The 18702-nt window shown below is 41.4% G+C and overlaps 1 long non-coding RNA gene across 2 annotated transcripts in view; it reads right to left on the bottom strand.

Moving 5' to 3' along the window:
- Positions 1-3988: 3988 nt before the first annotated feature.
- The window catches only part of LOC113954550, a 113816-nt gene continuing 99102 nt past the window's right edge, over positions 3989-18702 (bottom strand). The window contains exons 6-8 of one of the 2 annotated variants that reach the window (XR_003530262.1): positions 5351-5416; positions 4794-4843; positions 3989-4095 (exon numbers count right to left, since the gene is read on the bottom strand). This is a non-coding gene — a long non-coding RNA (uncharacterized LOC113954550). The remainder of the gene's footprint in view (positions 4096-4793; positions 4844-5350; positions 5417-18702) is intronic. The other variant, XR_003530263.1, reaches the window with a different exon arrangement.

Genomic DNA, 18702 nt, shown 5'->3' with positions numbered 1-18702 from the left:
ACTGGTCTAAATCAGGACAAAAATACACTTATTTCATGGCAGACATAATAAGCAATCCTGTACATTTTCATTATGCAAGTGAGTTAAAAATAACTTTTTTTTTTTTTCCAGAAAGGTTCATTGCAGTTCATTTACCTTAAGCAACACTAATTTTACCATGGCAGGCAAGGACTGCACTCCCTTTTCACCAGGGAGTGCCTGGTGCCCGCCTGGTTCCCGCTCTGAAGTCTTGCTGACTGATCAGCATGAGGTGACTTCAGCAAGTCTCCGAGGTTTTACTAAATTTCAAATATATTCCTATTTCCTTGACCAAGGGATTAGCTCATTCTCCTGAGGTTTCCAATTTTAGATGGCTCTGAAACACTTCTGAAATATTGTCCAAGAAAAGCAGGGCTTGTCGCTCCGAGAGGGAAGTTTCAAGGTGCACGGAGCACTGCTGGGCTGAGCAACACCTGTGATCCCACGTGGCACACGACATGCCAAGGTAGGGGGAGCATTCCTTTGGAATGAACTGCAGCCAGCTTCATTCTGCCAAAGTAAAGCTACCTCAAAGAGCACCCGGAATGCTTTGCTGCTGTGTGGTATCTGTCTGTCCAATAAATCAAGCAGATCTTTACAGGATGCCCTCTGCACACCTGTTATGGGCTGGAAGCAGCTTTCCATGTCAAATCACGTAATTGTGAAGTGGGAGAACACCTCAAAAACTTCAGCATTTTCTGTTGTTAACTAAAGGAAGTCTCTGCTGATTAAATAATTGAATTGGAAGGGCAGATTCTTATGACATCCAAGGTCTCTCAGCCAATTAATAATCAGGCCTAAGAATTCCAGTTTTCACAGCTAATCTAAGGAGGTTATCCAAATTGTACTTGTAAGCAAAGATCGAGCATTTGGGTGCATGAACTCAGAAGAGGGAAAGAACGATAAACAGGTTTACCTTTGGCTACTCAGACCTGAAATCTTTGGTCCTCCTGGGGAAGAGTGAAACGATTCCCCAGCATTAGTCCACAAAAACATGATTTAAAATTGCAGCCAGAACACAGAACCAAATGGACCCACATGAAAGAGCAATTAGAATTTTCTTAGTTTACTTTCAACACACATCATGCCCCTGAAGCCTTTCTTCAGGGATCAGAAGCATCAAAATAGAGTGAGAGGCACTTCTTCCACTATTCCTTTCCTGGCTGAAACAAGGAAACACTGGAAGTCTCACAGAAAAGACCTTTTCCATCAGCAAACCTTTAACTATGCTTTGAATAAGTGGAGAGTTTTGGGTAATTATCTATCCCTTGGCCAGATTTCCCCAGCAACCATTGAACTCCACTGTTTCTGATCACTGCTGAATACCTACAGCTTATTTTTGCTTTCATCTAGGTGAGCATTTATTCCTTTTTCTCTAAACTTCTCAGAAAGCACAATATTCAGAAATGCTTGAGAAGCTGAGGATCCTGACGCTCCTGAAAATGGGACCTAGGTGTTTGAGAACTGATTTTTTGAAATGAAAACCTGAGGCACTCAAATATTAGTTTTTAAAGGTTTTTATCTCCTCTTTATGCAGATCAGTGCCTGGTGTGGTTTTCAGAAAATAGCCAGGTAACTAAGCTCCTTCAGAAATGTTTTTGTTGCTGGTGAATTTGTTCTAAAGTCATAAGGAAATCTTCTGGAAAGTTATTTATATCAATAGCTATCACATCACTGAAGTCATCCGATCTAATCATCCCCAGAGAGCTGCAACAATGGGAATTATAAATAGCGAAAATATCCTGGATATCGTCTCCACTGTTTTAAAAACACTGGTCATAGAGAACAGTAACTAAGAAGAAATCTCAGGACATAATGTATCAGACTTTGTGCACATTTGTCACTGCCAACTGTTCTTTCCAAGGGCCAGGTACTTATTTCTGAGCTAAACCCATGGAATGCCACAAAGGTGTCCCAATAGTCCGTATATTCTCCTCCTGCCTCCTGGTTTCTCTGCCATCATATTATCCATAGGAGCAGCTAAGGGGAAAACAGAGACTGTGTTGATAGATGGCCTGGAAATGCAATAGATTAGGCAAGGTAGCAAAAAGCACTGTCCTAGCTCCCAAATAAAAGGAAGATTGTGTTCAAGTAGTTGTTTATTTAGAGTCCATTTGTAGATTAATGACATTTTGCAGTCTTCTTCATTGCAACTTAAGGGTGTCCAGAACAGACTGACTTCCACAAGGTCTCTGTGTTTGTTTTATGACCTAGTTCCCTACAGAGTTCAAATCCGAAGTGCTTTATATACTACAGAATGCTTTATTTCAATAATAAATAAGCATGGTTTTAATTCTTTAGTGAAATGACACATCCCCTCTCTGGTGAGTATTGCCTGAGAAAAGCTGGGGTATCTTACTCTGTACAGGTTTGTTTGGGTTTAATTTATTTATTTTTAAAGTTTTATAGAAAATAGTTCAGCCATCTTTGGAACAAGCTTAGTGAAGGATGGTTCTGCCAAAATTCACATTTTTCATCTGTTTTCTGAGGAGCCGTAACGATTTGTAAGAGGAGCTTGAAATCTGGCAGCGAGACAACCCTCAAGTTCGAATGGTATCTTTGTCCCCAGGAAAACCCCTTCCTGGTCAGCTGGGTTAAGAGTTACAGCAAAATCCCAGTTGGCATTCAAAAGACAGAGAGGGTTCCATTTTGATTTTCTGAGTGTTCCAAGAGGAGCATGCAAGCCCTGAGGGCTGCTGAGCCTCTTGTCCTGAGCGGGGACTGCACATCTGAAGGCACAGCTCAGGGCAGGTTTATCTTGAACAGAGTTCTTGTTTTCTCACAGCACCACAATGACATCAACAAGAAAGGTATAAAAGAAAAAGCTGACAAGAAAGAAAAAGCTAATTAGAAATTAGTGGGTATTAAAGACTCATAATGTCATTAGACACCATTAGAGCTTTTTAAACTCAGCCTGTGTAATAATTTCCCTAGAATTTAAGGGCTTGTTCTCCAATTATTGTATGTGAGCTCTATTAATATCAGTGGAGTTACATTAGTTTGCCCTGACTGATAGTCTTTAGTTAAGTAGCCAAGCAAACAAAATCACTTTATTAGCTGTGCTTTTAAAGTCATTCTCAAATATCAACTGAAAGGCTTCTTCAGTACAAAAAACAACCCCCAAACACAAGACCTCAATGCAGGGCACAGCCCTGAACCGGCTGCGCATTCCAGATTGTGGGTCAACAGGAGTTTCACAAGGATACCCTCGGTCACTGCTTCCTCACAGCGACCTCAGAGGGAGGGGAAAAAAGGGTTTGAAAAACATTCCAGATTTCAGCAGAGTTTTTGTAGCTGTGCAGACGCAGGAGTCGCTGAAATGTCCAGAGGGACAGCCTTAGCAAGCCTGTGACCTTCTGTGACAAACCGGACCATGGAATTTCAGAAGGGATTTAGTCGGGATTGTTAAACATGTGCCAAAAAGAGAACTGCTTCTTGGACTTTTTCAATCAAGTAGCACTATATTTGGACTGGAAACAGCCTGTGGATGAGCAGGAATAACCATCAGAAGGCAAGTGAAAAGCTTCAAGCAGACACTACAGTCAAGGAAGAAACAACTTGAACATATCTGGGCAAGTTTCCATACTGACCGAAGCAACACTTTTTCCCATGACATCAGATTCCAAACAAACAATATATTATAGTCCATATGTTGATTAAGGAAAACCCAAGCAGTGCAGAGGCATGCACCAGCCTTCTGAGCACCGACTGAGCAAGAGCTGGATCGCTTGCAAGCCATGGGAGTTAATCAAACAAATAGAAAGCCCCGAGTTTTCAGGATAAGGCGCCTGGGTAAGACTTCTCAGCGAGATGAGGTTGTGAACGCCGAGGTAAGACTGGAAGCAAACTGCTTAGATCAAAGTTGTGCAGCCTGACAGATGACAGGGCCAGTGAGGGAGCAGTGCTTTGAGTGTGCAGCAGTCATAAGGGGGGGGGATGACGTGCTCAGAGGACTGAAGTTCTCTACCTGCCTGAAGTCATGCGGTGTTTGCATGACAAGTCTGGGCTGCAGAACGGTTTGCAGTCAGAGTGCAGAAGGGTTTTTGGCAGGTTAAACAAGTTCCCAGTAAGATGATGCTGAGGATAAACATGGAAGAGAAATATATAAACGCTGTTTTCACAAGAATAGTGCTGTTTTCTCAGAACTGGCTGTATTTTAGGGAGGAACACTCCAGTGCAGTCGTCCCGGGATGCCAATACAATCCGTCGAGCACAGTCAGTAAATCACACCACTTACCAACCTAAAATGACATGGAACATTTTAAAACTCCAAACAAAAATAAAACCCTGTTCTACAGGAAAGAGGTACTTGCTAAGCATAGCTTATTGATGCTGCTTACGAAAGAATTGGGAATTTAACTCTTACTTTAAAATGGCCTGATAACAGTAATACTGCACACAGCTGAATTCCCTGGGCCATTTTATCAGACCTCGAATTATCTGATCCGTTGATCCTGTGTAATGAGAAACAGGAGGCCACCTTTGATCTTTCTCACAGAATTTAATAAGTCAAAATTAGAAAGGAGCCCTGCCAAATGAGGACAAATTTGACTAGGAGGGTAAACTAGGCAAGTTGCTAAATTTTAATTGTGTTTTAACAAAATGATCCAAGCTCATAGGTTGAATAGCCACAACAAATCAGGAAATAAAATGTTGCACTACTGTCACTGTAAGATTAAAGTGGCAGAATGTATGTTTGCAGAGGTATTAAGGGAAAAGAGCATTTCTTTTGTTAGTACAGTACCAAACACATTCACAAAAACAACAAGAGATACCTTTATCCTTAGTCAGACTTCAGAAAATGCAATTCACTTAGAGATGTTTCCTGGTTTAAATGATGGATATGTTTAAAAGAGTTGTTTTCTAGTTTTGTACATCTGTTTTTATTCCCTTATACTGTTTCCAAATACTTCAGTTAAGGACTGACTTTTGCTAGTGTCAAACTAACAAAACTAACACTGAGTGAAAATCTCAGCTATAAAAACACCCTATCTCTGTAAACAAATGTGGCAACCATAATTCTTCATCATTCAGTTTGGATCTCTGCAGCCATTTCCTTCAAGATAGATTCTTGTCTATAGAGATATTCAGGTAACAGCAGACTAAATTAATCCCAAGTACTGTCAAGAAAAGAGGCACTGAAATGTGTTGCTCCCAAGTAACAGCAACTGCCCTGAGAGAGCTGCCACAGCAATCTGGGATCTGTCAAGAAGATCCTCAAGATCCTTAGAAACTAATGATTAGCTCCCACAGCTTCCTTGTACATGTGAATGCTTCTTCAAAACCCCAGACAACCAAAACAAGCAATAACACTGGGTGTTTAATAGCTTACCTTAAGATATAGTTAACAGCAACCTGGCTTTAGCTCCTCACACCCATCCAGTCGGTTTGTGAAATTCTAGAAGGAAAAAAAAAAGTAGAGTAGGTCTGTTAGCCTTCACTAATCCTTAGGAAGTCGTTTATGTTAAGCTGAGGACAACAAATAGGGGTAGTCTGACAATTATCAGGCACTATAGTTATCTTTCAGCCCTTGCCCTTGATTTTAAGTGGAAGCTGTTCATTCCCTGCAGAAGGGAGTGCAGCAAGACATGACTGGGAAGAGGTGTTCTGAACCTGGTTACAGGCACTTGTGTGCAAGACTGAGAGGTCAGTTATGTTTCCAACAGCACTACACTTCTGGTCTTCCATGCTTAATTCCTAATGTACTGGCAAAAGGTGCAAAGGTAGAGACAGACATGGAGCAGAGTAAGATTGCACCTACTGCATTGCAGGGAGGAGCACTGCCCTTCCATTGGACCCATTCCATAGGAAAAAACTACCCTTGCAGACCTTTACAGTTATGATTAAATAACTAGGATCTTGATCAGGGTCGATATAAAGCACTGATCACTACTGAAAACACTTTGTAGGAGCTTTCTTTATGTTCTTGTTCCAAACTCAGGCAAGTAAGATCTGCTCATTTAACAGTGCATTGTTTAGAACACAGCAAGACTATTTTTCATTATTAATCAGCATTAATTGGCAGCCAGTATCTGTTTCATTGGATGCACGTAAAGCAATGTCTCTGTGACTTTGTTTAGCTTTTAGTAGTCATGCCACCAGCATCTGAAACCCTTTCAGCTACACAGATCATAGTTTCCACATTTTACCTAACTGTTCTGTGAAACTTTCATCAGTGTGACATGCCAACATGTTTTTAATAGAAAAACCAGACATTTTTACATGTAGTTTCTTGGTATACTTTATGCACATGATTGCTTTTAACATAATATTTGTTTTAGGATATGAAAAGCAATTGAACGGCATAGTAGATCATCAGGAAGCACTGGGCAAAAACATATTCTGCTGGACTGACCCAGCTGTTGAACATGTCTTTTTTCAAAAGCCCTAAACCCATGTTAAGTGCTACATCTTATTTTTCGTGCACCTCAGCAGTTCCTCGTTCTGGCTGGAAGCGTGAGCTGGGAAATGACTGTTCTTGCAGCATCCAGAGTTTGACCATAGCCAAGAAGTCCTGGAATTGTAACAGTGTATTCTTTGGGGTGTATTCAATATTAAACTAAGTTTCCAAATGTTTCTTGGCTCTCCAGCCATTAACTGGACCTTGAAGTTCCCATTTTTATTCAGTGGTGGGGGGCTAACCCTGCCATCTGTTTTGACAAAGGTTTTCCATTGCCTCTGCACAGCTGAGAGAACATGAGGCATGTTAGGAGAAGGTTAACTTCTCTTTCTGAACCACCAAGAATTCTCTGAGCCCTCGGAAATCTCATCAGAACACAGCTAAGCAGCTAATTGTTAGTCTGTTTGTGATGGATTTTAGTTTGCCTTGAGCTTCAGGTCTTAAAATCTTCCTAGATCCCTATCTCTTGTTCTATGAGCATCTGCCTACTCTTCGTTCCTTTAGGTCAGAAATCTTTACTGAGTGGAAAATCATAGCTGCAGGCATTCTGAGGAAAAAAAAAAAAAATTAAAAGGCAGGATCGATTCTACTTTTGTCTTCTGCACTTTCCTCCATGCTGAACAGTCCCAGCTCTTCGTGGACCCATGAGAATCAAAGGAGCTTGATGAGCATTGCCAATATTGGTATTATTAAAACAAAGAAAGAGTCCAGAAAAAAAGCAGTAATGAAAAGCTACAGTTCACCTTGACTTTTCAAGTGAGCTTTCCTAATTTCTATGGAAAATGTGAACTAACCAGACACAAATGGTCTTGCACAAATCCTCTCACAAGAATTTAAGATACCGCTGCAAGATGCACCAGCTGTGTCTGTGCCATCCTGTGCTCTGTGAAGAATTAACAGTTTCCAGATGTTGGCTTGGAGGGTGCTGACACAACTCCTGCACAATTACAGTATCACACAACAATATTAGGAGAAGGATCAGCAGCACAGAAGAACTTCACAGCCTTTGGAAGCTGCAGTGACAAGAAGAACGAAAGCCAGTGCTGTTGTAACTTCACTTGCTCAGCAGCACTGCCTTGGGCCTCGGCCAGATCACACTTGTACTGCAGCACCAGAGAGGCAGCAAGCTGGGAGTTCACTGCTCCATTGCAAGCATTAGTTATCATTTCTGAAATGCTACACAGCTACTTAATACCATGATTAGTAGACAGATCTTGTTGGAAACTGTACAGTGGCGTAATACTAAACGCTGAAATTCATCTTCTCTTTCAATGTATTTAAACACATCAGTTCCATTCCTGAAATGCACAGTTCTTCATACTCACCTTTCCTGCTTGTCCTCACTTACAAAACCACACCGAGAGAAGAGAAAAAGAACGTAAGAAAATTTAAAAACTGGTCATATCACTCATTTTTTTAACCATTGTCAGATTAAGTGATAAATCTTTCATTACAAAAATGAAAGACGGGCAAAATACTACTGACTAACAACAGCAGTATTTTAAGACTTGAGACAGACCTAAAGAAGATTAATTCAAATTTCTCCTAGCATATCTGAAAATTTGATATTTTTCAGAGATATCATCTTAAATATAAAGAGGAACATAAGGAGTTCCGCACACATCCCATTTAGAAACTATTCCTTCATCTATGAAAGCAGAGACAACAACTCTGCTGATGTAAATGACAATAAAAGCAGCTGCTGATTTGTGGGTTTATTTGTATTTAAAAAGGTGACCATGTAACAACCAGTTGAACACAAGAGGAGAAGAGGAGGGAAGCCCAGGGATAGGAACCATAAAACATTTAAAGGGCAAAGCTGAGAAGGGATATTATTTGATCCATTTGAGTCCATCTGACATTTTTATATCTACATTTAACTAACAGGTCGTTAATATCCACGCAAATGTAAGCAAGGGAATTTTGAGCCGAGATGTCTTGTTCAAAGTAATAAAACCTTTATTCACACTCTGCTTGTACATCAAACATTTCATAACTTGGCAGTCCAACTGCACAGAGTGGAATCAGTCAGCATCTGTTCCCAAAACTCTTGCACTGCTATGGAAAATAGCAATTATCATTAAAGATTTTTTCCTCAGAGAAAGCTGGCTGCACATGAGGGGAAAAATTAGACAGTGAGCTGCGTGTGATAGGGGTTTTTAATTTCCCCTTTTTGGCTTCTAAGTAGAAGAGACTCCTTGCAACTGAAGTCCTTCTGCAGATTATGACTTCCTAAAGAGCCACAGGAGGATTTACTCATCCAAGTTCTCTTAATTCAGTCCTGTCCCATTCTGAAACATTCTCAAATGCTGAGGTCAGCAGATAGCAAGAACACATGTCAGAAGAGACATGTTCTTTTTCATTTGGGAGAAGATACCAGAGAGCACTCTTTGCAGTTTCTCAGGAAGTCTCAGCTTCCCACTTAAAACCAAGGTCCCTGCAACTGAGTTTCTTTGTGCAGACTGTGCTTTATCATGTACCATATAAAACAGAACATAATAGAAAACAAAGTGAAACAAAGTACTAGCCAGAATAGTATTTTTAACACGCTTTGCCATTTTCTTGTCAAATTTAAGAAGAAAACTTGGTTTTGAGACCTTATTTTTAAAAAAAAAATAAAAAAATATCCCAAACAGAATTATACCTTTCCAATTTCAAATCCATTTGCTACATGGTTTTAAGATTTTAAAGAGTATTTCTATAAGGTTTTAGTCTAGGTATGACTGAAGTTGTAATTCTAACAATAGATGCTCGTAAGTCTAATAATGTCAGTGTTCCAAATATATGCAATGATTAAATCTTCAAGAGTGGTTTCACTGACTTTGAGGCCCTCATAGTTCTGATTTTAATAGTTCTTTTTATTCTATAAACAACACTATGGATGTGGTGTAGTAGTGAGTCTCATTTTGAACTGGGCTTAAACTGCTTAAGGCTTCTTTTACATCTTTCCTGTGCTAAAGGAAGGATCCCATAGTACCTTAATCTCATACAGCTGAATGGTCTGTTGGGAAAGTCCCAGTGTTTTCAGTGGCAAGTACCACTTTAACACAGTATTTTCTTAAATTAAACATTATTCTTGAAGGTCTTTAGCGAAATAAGCAAATAAGTATGTTAGTATAAAACACATTCTATATGCATAGGCTTATTTCAACACAGTGCTACCAGCAATAATTCAAAGAAAAGGATATTCCAGGTAGAAGCTGATAGGAGACATAGCCCAGGCTTTGGGATGAGTGGCTGAATCAACAACATGACTAATGGTGTGAAATCTCAGCTGAGAACACATCTTTGCGAAGTGCCACTGTAAAAATGACTGGTGAGAGCAGTAAACTGATGATTTACTTTGTCAGAAGCGTCTCTGAATGTAAATGCAAGCAGAGAGTATGTTCAGCATATACAAAAATCAAACTGGTTGCCTGGGCTCAGGGCAGTCGCTGCCCCTGGATCAGGCTGTGGGCTGTGTGTGCCCTCGGTGAGCTCCTCTTGCCACAACTCCAAAACATGCTGTGTGTGACTGTGGTCGTGGCCATTTAGTGCAGCAGATATTACTCAAGGTCAAACACTTCAAAGGAGTGTGGAGACAGCCATGGCTATCAGAAAAGTCTGGTTTTAATTATGGAACTGCTCAAACAACTAACATCTACATCAAATTACTCTGGGTCCCTGACATGCATCTTAATATTTCTTTAAGTGATGAGCTGTGTTTAACAAACTGAGCTTATCATCTGTGATTTCGGTTTTACTTGTAACCACTCTTGAAAGTTTAATTACTGCTGCCACTTGTATATGCATTTCCTCTGTGTTAAATGCTAAATAAAACTGATTCGCTTCAGACAGTTCCTGGGGCTTTAAAAATTAAGAGCCTCTTCCAGTCTAAAATGGCTTTAAGTCACCATGAATTTGTTGGTGTGTCAATGTTATCACTTGAATAACCTCTTCTAACTAGCATTTACCTTCTGTCATGCAATATGTGTGACACATTACCTGTCTTCTACTTTGCCAGCCTAAACATAACAAGTTTCCCCATCCCATTAGCTGATGGATTGGGCCAAGCTATCTTTAATAATTTATGTTTATGTTCTTCTCCTATTTTCAGTTCCCTGCCAGGTGTTCAGAGTAAGTTTTATAGGAAAGTCTGTGGCAGGTTTTTTTTTCTGTGGCACGTGGCACAGTCTAACCAGATCACCAGTCCCACTCAGAAAGAAAAACACGAAACTCAGACTTCAGGATCTGATTGCACCTCTTGAATTCAGAGTAACAGTGATAATTCAAAGGTGAAAATAAAGTCATCTCCTTCCCCCACAGAATTTAGTCATTCTGTCTCTGAAAACTGTTGTGCCCCCCCATTTCTCTTGCTGTTCTTTGAGACGTGTTCCTGCAGGAGAATATTCTGCACTGCATGATGAGCTCATTATAAAAGCTGCTTTCAACAAAATTTCCACATCCAGATGGCATATGAGTTATAACCTTCCATCATGGACTTAACAAGCCGTGGGCTGCTGTTAATTGTCACTTCCAGGTTTCAATGTTTATAAGCCACTAATAAAACCTGCTGTTCTTCTTAATAACAAATTGGAAAATTTTAATTTTTAAAGATACATTTTGCACCTTACTTCCCTTCTCCCTCCTATTAAATCTCTGCCATGACCTTCTCCTGTGCATTTCTCACACAATCAGCAACAGGTCAAATCTTAATATGTTATTGAGTTTTTCTTCATACCTTTTTCAGGCAAAGCTCCTCAAGGGAAGAACTGTAGGTCAAAACCCTTCTGCTGTATCTGCTCATTACTGAGAAAAGAACTTTTCCCCTTCATGTTTATTGTTGTGAACCAAATGCAGAGTCCCTGGTGAATAACACGCAAACAGAACGCGCACAATGTGAAAATGCATTAAATATTTTATTCTATTTTAGCTGCCTGTTAGATACCTTACCCCAACCAGCAATTTATAATCATGTGCAAGAGGCAGCTTCCTGAATTTGCATAGTTTAGGAACAGCAAAGCAGAAACAAGGCAGAGAGTGAGGGTAATTAGTTTAAAACAACATTAGAGCCGAGCTTAGTGGATCAGTGCAGCGTCTGCAGAGTTCTGCCCGTCAGTAATTGCAAAGCCTTCAGAGGAGGCCCTGAAGAACATGAGCTTGTTAATTGCGGAGTTTTGATTAAATTAGCTGTCAGATAATTGTAAGGCAGGCCTCGGAGTTAGGGCTTTCAGAGCTGCTGGAGAAAGTTTTGGGTACATAAAACAAATGCTACTGGAATTACCAAAACATGGCCCCAGTGTCAGCACCGTTTCCAGCCCAGGACTCCTCTGCTTCCTCACGCAATTAATAAGAGCGTTCAGCACCTCACAGCCAGGCAGGAGCTGCTTGCCAGACACAGGCAGCTCCCTTTGGCTTAGCCAAACCTGTCCAGACAAGTTAGGAGGGCTCCGAAATGCAGGGAGTGTGTGCAAAGAGAGGGGAAAGTGTTGAAAGCGGGGCCTCAGGAGGTGAGGATGTGCAGACCCCCAATCATCACATTCTTCCCCCAGCACTGGGGAGAACAGCCCCAGGTCGTGCCTCACAACCACAGAACTGCTTGGCCAGCCTGCCTGTGGATGGGATCTCCAAGGAAGTTACTTTCACTCGCAGCTGTAAAACATCTCCGTGGCCTGGAAAGAAGGCTCCCCCCTTCAGCCTTCAGGGCATTTCCCAGCACAAAGTGCAGCTGCTTGGGGGTTGTGCTGGGAATAATTTGGAATTACAGCTTTGAAAAGCCTTCCCTTTTTATAGTCATTTGGAGACTAAATGCAATTGGAACTCACCGCAGAGGGGTCAGATGAACCAGCAGTGAGGTTTCGTGCTTCCCCTCCACACACATCAAAGGCAAACCCAAACAAAAAGGCCTTTCTTTGCCCTCATAATTGGCCCTGGGCAGAGGCACGTTCTCTCATACAGGCCTCTGGAAGAAAAGGAACCTGATAATGACAGCTGAAGACAGGGAATTCAATAAATGCACCCCAACAGTTACACAGATGCCTTGTATGCAAAGTAGAACTAAAACCCAAGCTAAGTTACTTTTTAGACCATCTTCCTCTTGATTCCTAGGCTGCTGGAGCAACTCCTGCTTTGCCTTCAGAAATCTCCTCTCCTCTGACTCCATGCACTAATACAGTTGGAACTAAATGTATGTTGCATATTAAGATGTATGCATAGTACACTCATTTAATCACTCATGAGCTTCCTGAACTGTATTATATTTCATCTGTTTTCCTGAGTAAATAATTCAGGAAAAAAAAAAAAAAAAAAAAAAGAAAAGCTCTGTTCTTCCAGTGTCTCGGAATGTGTATTTTGGGGTAAGGAAGTATTATGTTGGATTTACTGTTCTTTGGTACGTCTGTCTCAGTTACTCAAGATCAAACCCGAATTCCCCCTGCCCGGGGGGAGGGTGGGAATCACAGTAACCCAGGGTTACATTGTACAAACGGGATCTGCCTTCGGATGATATCAAACAAATCCCACCATCAGTAAGACAACCAATTACTGAAGGGCACTAACCAAATTCAGTATTTTCTGCGGAATAAATCAGCTGTCCTGAATTTCCTTCCACACGCTGGAAGATATTATACACCTACTGAATTAGTATCATCGGCTTTAAGTTTGTTCCTGATGTGCATCTGGTCTCTGGGATATTCTGAAGCAGCTGAATGCAGAACAGCACAGCGCAGGTTTGGGAATATTTTCCATACCATTAGGGATTTGAATCAGATTTTAAATCCTATGGGAGATGTTACTGAGGACACAAGGAGTTGTGAGCAAAACAGAAATGACCCCAAGTCTTCAACAAGAAGCACAACAGTTATTTCCACTATTTAATAAATACAAACATACTAATCGACGCAGCATGTTTATATAAAACACGGATTAGCTCTATTAATTATAGTTTACAAATGGGTTGAATATTCAAACTGCTAACCATTCTACAGTATGGCTAGAAGGGGTTCTATTTAAATGGATTTCCTTGGTATGGTTTATCTAAGAGGAAACATCTCTGCAGCAGCTCTGCTGGCAGAGGCAGCTCCTTCAGGAATCTTTTCTTTCCAGACATGTTGGGCCAGCTTTTCTCTCGAAGGTCAGTCCTGCAAACCCTTTTTGGGCCTGTTGGACAGTCAAGGCAGATAACCATAACTCATTTCTTGAGGTTTTTTTGATCATTAACTCTTTCCTTTTCCACACTGATTTTTTTCTCATATATTTCCTGATGTCAGCAGGCCTTCAACATGCAACACAGGGTAAGACCTGTTCTTAGCAGCTGGAATTTTCAGACTTTCAGCTGCTATTCAAGCCCCTCAGATTTCCATGCAAGCAGCTTTAGCATCTACCCAGATAACATTTTATCAAACTTCCTGAGAAAACCACCAGCCAAGACACGAGAGGTCCCCAAAATTCTCATTCCTTGTCTCAGTCACTGGGGCCAGGCTCCTTTGAAAACCTGACCCTAAAATTATGATTTCCCTCACTCTCTCAGATGTTTGGAATCCCTACATAATCCAAATTGCATACAGCAGAGGTAATCCTGGGCTCAAAGGAAAGCAGAGCTGAAAGGTCAAACAAATCTCAAGCTATGCTGCCTCAAGCCTTTCTGCTTCCAGAGGAGTGCCTAATGACTTGTTCTTTGGGAACACTGGAAAGAGATCAAATATGAAGGCATGATTAAGAGAAGAAAAATCTTCCACACCAATTACAGCTTCCATGCTTTTGGCCAGAATCCATAACCCAGCTTCCAGGGGCAGCCCCATGACTTCTCAATTGCCTTATCCTCCTCGGGGTCAAAAGGACAGATGCAGGCTATCAGCTTGCTGTTTTATAAGCTTGGAAAGAGAGAAATTGGATGGGCAGGCTGCCCCGGAAATTCTTTTGGAACATGACTGGCACTAAAAGTTTTCCCAGAAGAAAATGATTCGGGTTTCAAAATTTTCTGAGGAGTGCACGCAAGCTTGTGTTTCCCTCCAGCTCCTCATCGCTACTGTCTCCAGTACCATCACAGCTCCAAAAAAACCCTCAAAACACAGGAAATTAGAAGAATGTAACAAATTCCACCACTTTTTAAAGCTCTGCATTCTCTCATTTGCCAGCCCACTGCTTTCCAACACTAGTCATCCTGCTCTTCTCTCTGTATTTGTCTGCTGCCCTTTTGGCTGACAGAGACAGAATTGCTGACATCCATCCCAAAAGTGTTCAAGGAGTTCTCCAAAGCAAGAACTTGTGCGTTTGCTCAAGGCTGTCCAATGATTTGGAGAGTTTCAAACCCTGGCAATGCTGTCAGTATTGCCAGGTGAGTGAGAAACATGTGAGTCTGTGGTTAGGGCATGAGAATTTTAGTCAACAAGGCAAAGACATACAGGGAAAAGGGATTATATTGTAATGTTTAGAGCTGCAGTAATAAATTCAGGGATTTGAGGAGGAGCCATCACTTGCAGCTGCCTATAGAGAACCACAGGTTATAGAGCACTTTTACAGTGAAGCACTATTCATCTTTCAGGGTTTGTCAGCAATACAGTGGATAAAATCCACAGCCCTCACAAGTCTCCTCTGTGCTCCAGTAGGTTTGTGGTTTTACCTCCATATCACTTGAGCACAGGAGCAGTTCAAGGGCAAGGCAGGAGGGAAGGGTGCAGAGACAATTCCAGTGGCCCCAGCTAGAAGAACAGCTCCTCTCATAAAACATCCACATGGCTGCTGTAATTTGAATTAGGTGATGTCTTGTTCCACAGAAGTCAGAGAGATGATCTGGTTTCACTGATGTGATAAAAAGTAAATGGAACCACCCAATCATCCATGCTTTTCTCTGCATGGATCACAAACAAAAAGAAATTGGACCAGTGTTTGAAATTTGCCAAGCACTTTCTGGTTTTTCACTTGCTGGCTTATACAGCTGTGATCAGCAGCAGGAAGAGCAGAGTCAATAAGGATATTTCCAGTTCACTAGCAGTAATTAGATCTGTGGGCGTGAACATAAATCCAAAGATCTGACACCCAAATGGCTGCTTCTTGATGTATTTCTATTCATTGTCTCAAGAGTCCTCTTCAATCTCTTGTAAAACTATGTATCACATTCAGATTAAACACTGGGATAAATTCCTTGTCTTTCCACTTCACGTCCACGGAAAGGACTTGGCTGGGTTGCACATCAAGGACATGATTTACAAATATGAGACACGGCATGAACTTCCCTAAGTGGTAAACAGCCAGCCAAGGTTACTGACACCTTCAGCTAAATGTCTGGGCTTGGGTTTTCCCCTCCAAGCAGCCACCCAAAAATACAGTTTGCCTTAACAGAATCGAAGAGACTTACAAGTGGAATTTCCTTTTGGATTTCCTTGTTTCCTTACCAGAGGACGAATGCATTATTTCTCAATTACATTCTGCATTTTGGCACAGTTTAATGGAGTGGGAGGACAACAAACTTGTGTCCTGTGAGGGAGGAATGCAGCAGGCAACCATCAGAACATAGATGTCACCGCAGCTCTTTGCTTTGTTTTGAAAGCTTGTCAGGAATAATTGGAAAATGGATACCGAGAGGATGAAGAGCCAGCAGGAAGACTCATAACTAGGATAAACAATACAATACAGTCAACAGCTGTCACATTCTACGATTTCTTTATCCATATTAAGAATCAAGTATGGATTACCCATAACATACAGCACGTTTTACAGTGTAGCTCCAGGTTTGGGGGGTTATTTTTTTGTTTCCAGCACAAGGACATCTGCAATGAAGTGGGGCAAGTGCTGACATGCTTGACACACACAGAGGAGTCCTGCAGACAGCCAGGAGTCTTATCAAATCACAGACACACCCCCCATATGCTCTTGGGTAAGAAAATGGATAGGAACTATTTCTACAAAACAACATCAGTGGACCAAAAACGAAGCTGAAAAAAAAATGAAGCTTTCTGTGATATCTTTTTTTTTTTTTTCAAAACAAGAAATGCTATTACATTTCACAAGTTACACTTCAAGTGACAAGCAAAAATATCATCACATAGTATTACAAGCTCTTACATTTAACGTTTAAAGCAAAAGGCAAAAGAAAACTTTCGAATTTAAGCTGAAATACAAATCTGCCTTGTGACTTTGAGCCATGTCTTGTCCTCTTTGTGCCTCTATCAGCCCAGCTGGAAAGTGTAATAATAAATTAAGAAACACAAAAACAAAGAACAGGTCTCCAATGAGATCCAGATGCTCCATTAAACTGCTGTTCCCCTCAAACACCTCCCAAACCATAGCTAAACAGAAATATGCCTGACAGCTGGATTTCAAGCATGCATGTGAAACCATAGAAATGTCTCTATCTATTTTCCAATGATTAGAAACTCCCATGTCTCTTCAGGAGCTGGAAGCACATTAGCTTCTCCTATCCATAATAAGGTAATTATAACAGAACTGCACTGATGCTACTTCAAGATTAAAGGATCATACACTTTGTGATTCCCTGTTTGTACAGTAACTTATTGTGTGGTTTACCTTGGCCAGGCAACTTGCACACTGAGACTGCTGAGTGTTACATGAAATTCAATCTTCCCACTGTTACCATGTCTCTCTCTGGCTTCTAATTCCCTGCTCTTTTTGAACTTTATGTGGGGTTTTCTCATCTTTACCTGGGTAGATCACACTGCTTTACCAAAGGCAGTATATTGTTATTGTATGGACTTACAAAATGACGGTTGGAGCTGAATTTGAGCAGACAAGGAATTATGTCATAAGGTGTTTTAGTCAGAGCTTTAGCTGGATATAATTTTGCTTTCTGCACAAAGAAATGAGCAGAAAACAGGAGAAAACTGTAGTGCTGCCATGCAACTAAAGAGCGATACCATAATACACACAGAAGAAATTAAATTTGCATTAACGTCTACAACACCGCTGCTTTGTGTCTGTGGTGTTTGGCTGTGCTACAGCAACTTCCTTTTCAGTATAATTTTTGTAAGAGGCGTTTGCAGCACACACCACCAAACACCAGACCTCCTGCAGAACGCGTTTGTCACTTCTGTGGGCTCAGATTGCCCCGTCAGGAACTGAGAGAGAAGCACACAACGTGGGGCTGCTTCAGAAGCAGCTCCTTCTTAGATGTTAAGGAAACGCCCGTGGAGCCCTTATTGCTGTTGAAGTAGTGTTACACTACTAAGGAATCTGCTCCAGCTGAAGTGTGACACCTACAGAGAAATGCCTTGGTGCAAACAGAGAAAGGGTTCCCAGAGCATCTCTTAAAATGGAGATTTCCTCACGCTGACATTACTGCAACTTGAGAAAAGTGCTTCTGAGCTTTGCTGGTGTCCTTGAGGGTTATCTTCTTGCCTCAGTAGCAAAAAATCATGATAGAATAAATTTACCCCTTTTCTCTGTAAAAGTTAAGGCCACGTGATAGGCCAGAAGCAAACATTTCTCTCAGAACTTAAATTATCAGCAGCTCTTTGCTAGGTAAGTGCAGTGCCCCACATGCTCCGATTGCTGGAAACAGGATACAATGATGGAGCAGATTTCAGGCTCAGCATAACTGCACAGGATAATTGCCCTCTTCTTTAAAAAAGCCATCATCACTTCAACAGATTAGCAGGCTTACAGCTGAAATAACAGAGCATGGGTGCTTGCCAAGGGACACGGAGGATGTTCGAACACTGCAGGAGACATTGCTAAGCGGCAAATGACAAAAGGCAACCAGGGGAATGAAAACTGATTCGTACCAAGCGGGTCTTAAATGAAAGCGCAGCCGCTGTCTGCAAGCTGGGATCCGTCAGAAGCCCTAAGGCACGTGCTCCATAGGGATATGGCTTCTCTCATCCAGTTCCCGGTATTACAGCCGATGGCCCTCCCCTGTCCCCAGCTACGGTCCCACAGCTTATTGCCACCTGGCGGCTAAGAATATTTAATGCATCCACCTCTAGTCGTGGGATGTAAATAGTTCCAGGAGGGTGTATTTTTAATTTACTCACTCTTTCAGACCAGCCCCTTACCATGGATTTGCACGGGAATGCAGTGAACACCCACACCAGCAACTTCTACTGCAGCTAAATTTCTATTTTCTAGAAAAGTCTAATGTAGCATGTAGCCAAAGTAAGTCTCTGGTTCTAAAGCAATGTGGAATCACAGCAACATGAAATCACTCATAAATAAGGCACGTCAGAGGGCATTACTCCTCTGAGGGAATGCCTGAAAGACTCAGCACAGCTCCTCACAGCAGGCAGGCGGGGCTTTGAGACACACAAGAAAGACGTGTGGTACAAAAGGATTGAAGTGCACATAAAGTTGGA

Source organism: Corapipo altera, unplaced genomic scaffold, assembly GCF_003945725.1.
Source record: "Corapipo altera isolate COAL_440 unplaced genomic scaffold, ASM394572v1 255, whole genome shotgun sequence".
NCBI lineage: Eukaryota > Metazoa > Chordata > Aves > Passeriformes > Pipridae > Corapipo > Corapipo altera.
Note: the sequence above shows the minus strand (reverse complement) of the source record. Positions and strands in the feature narration are given on the sequence as shown.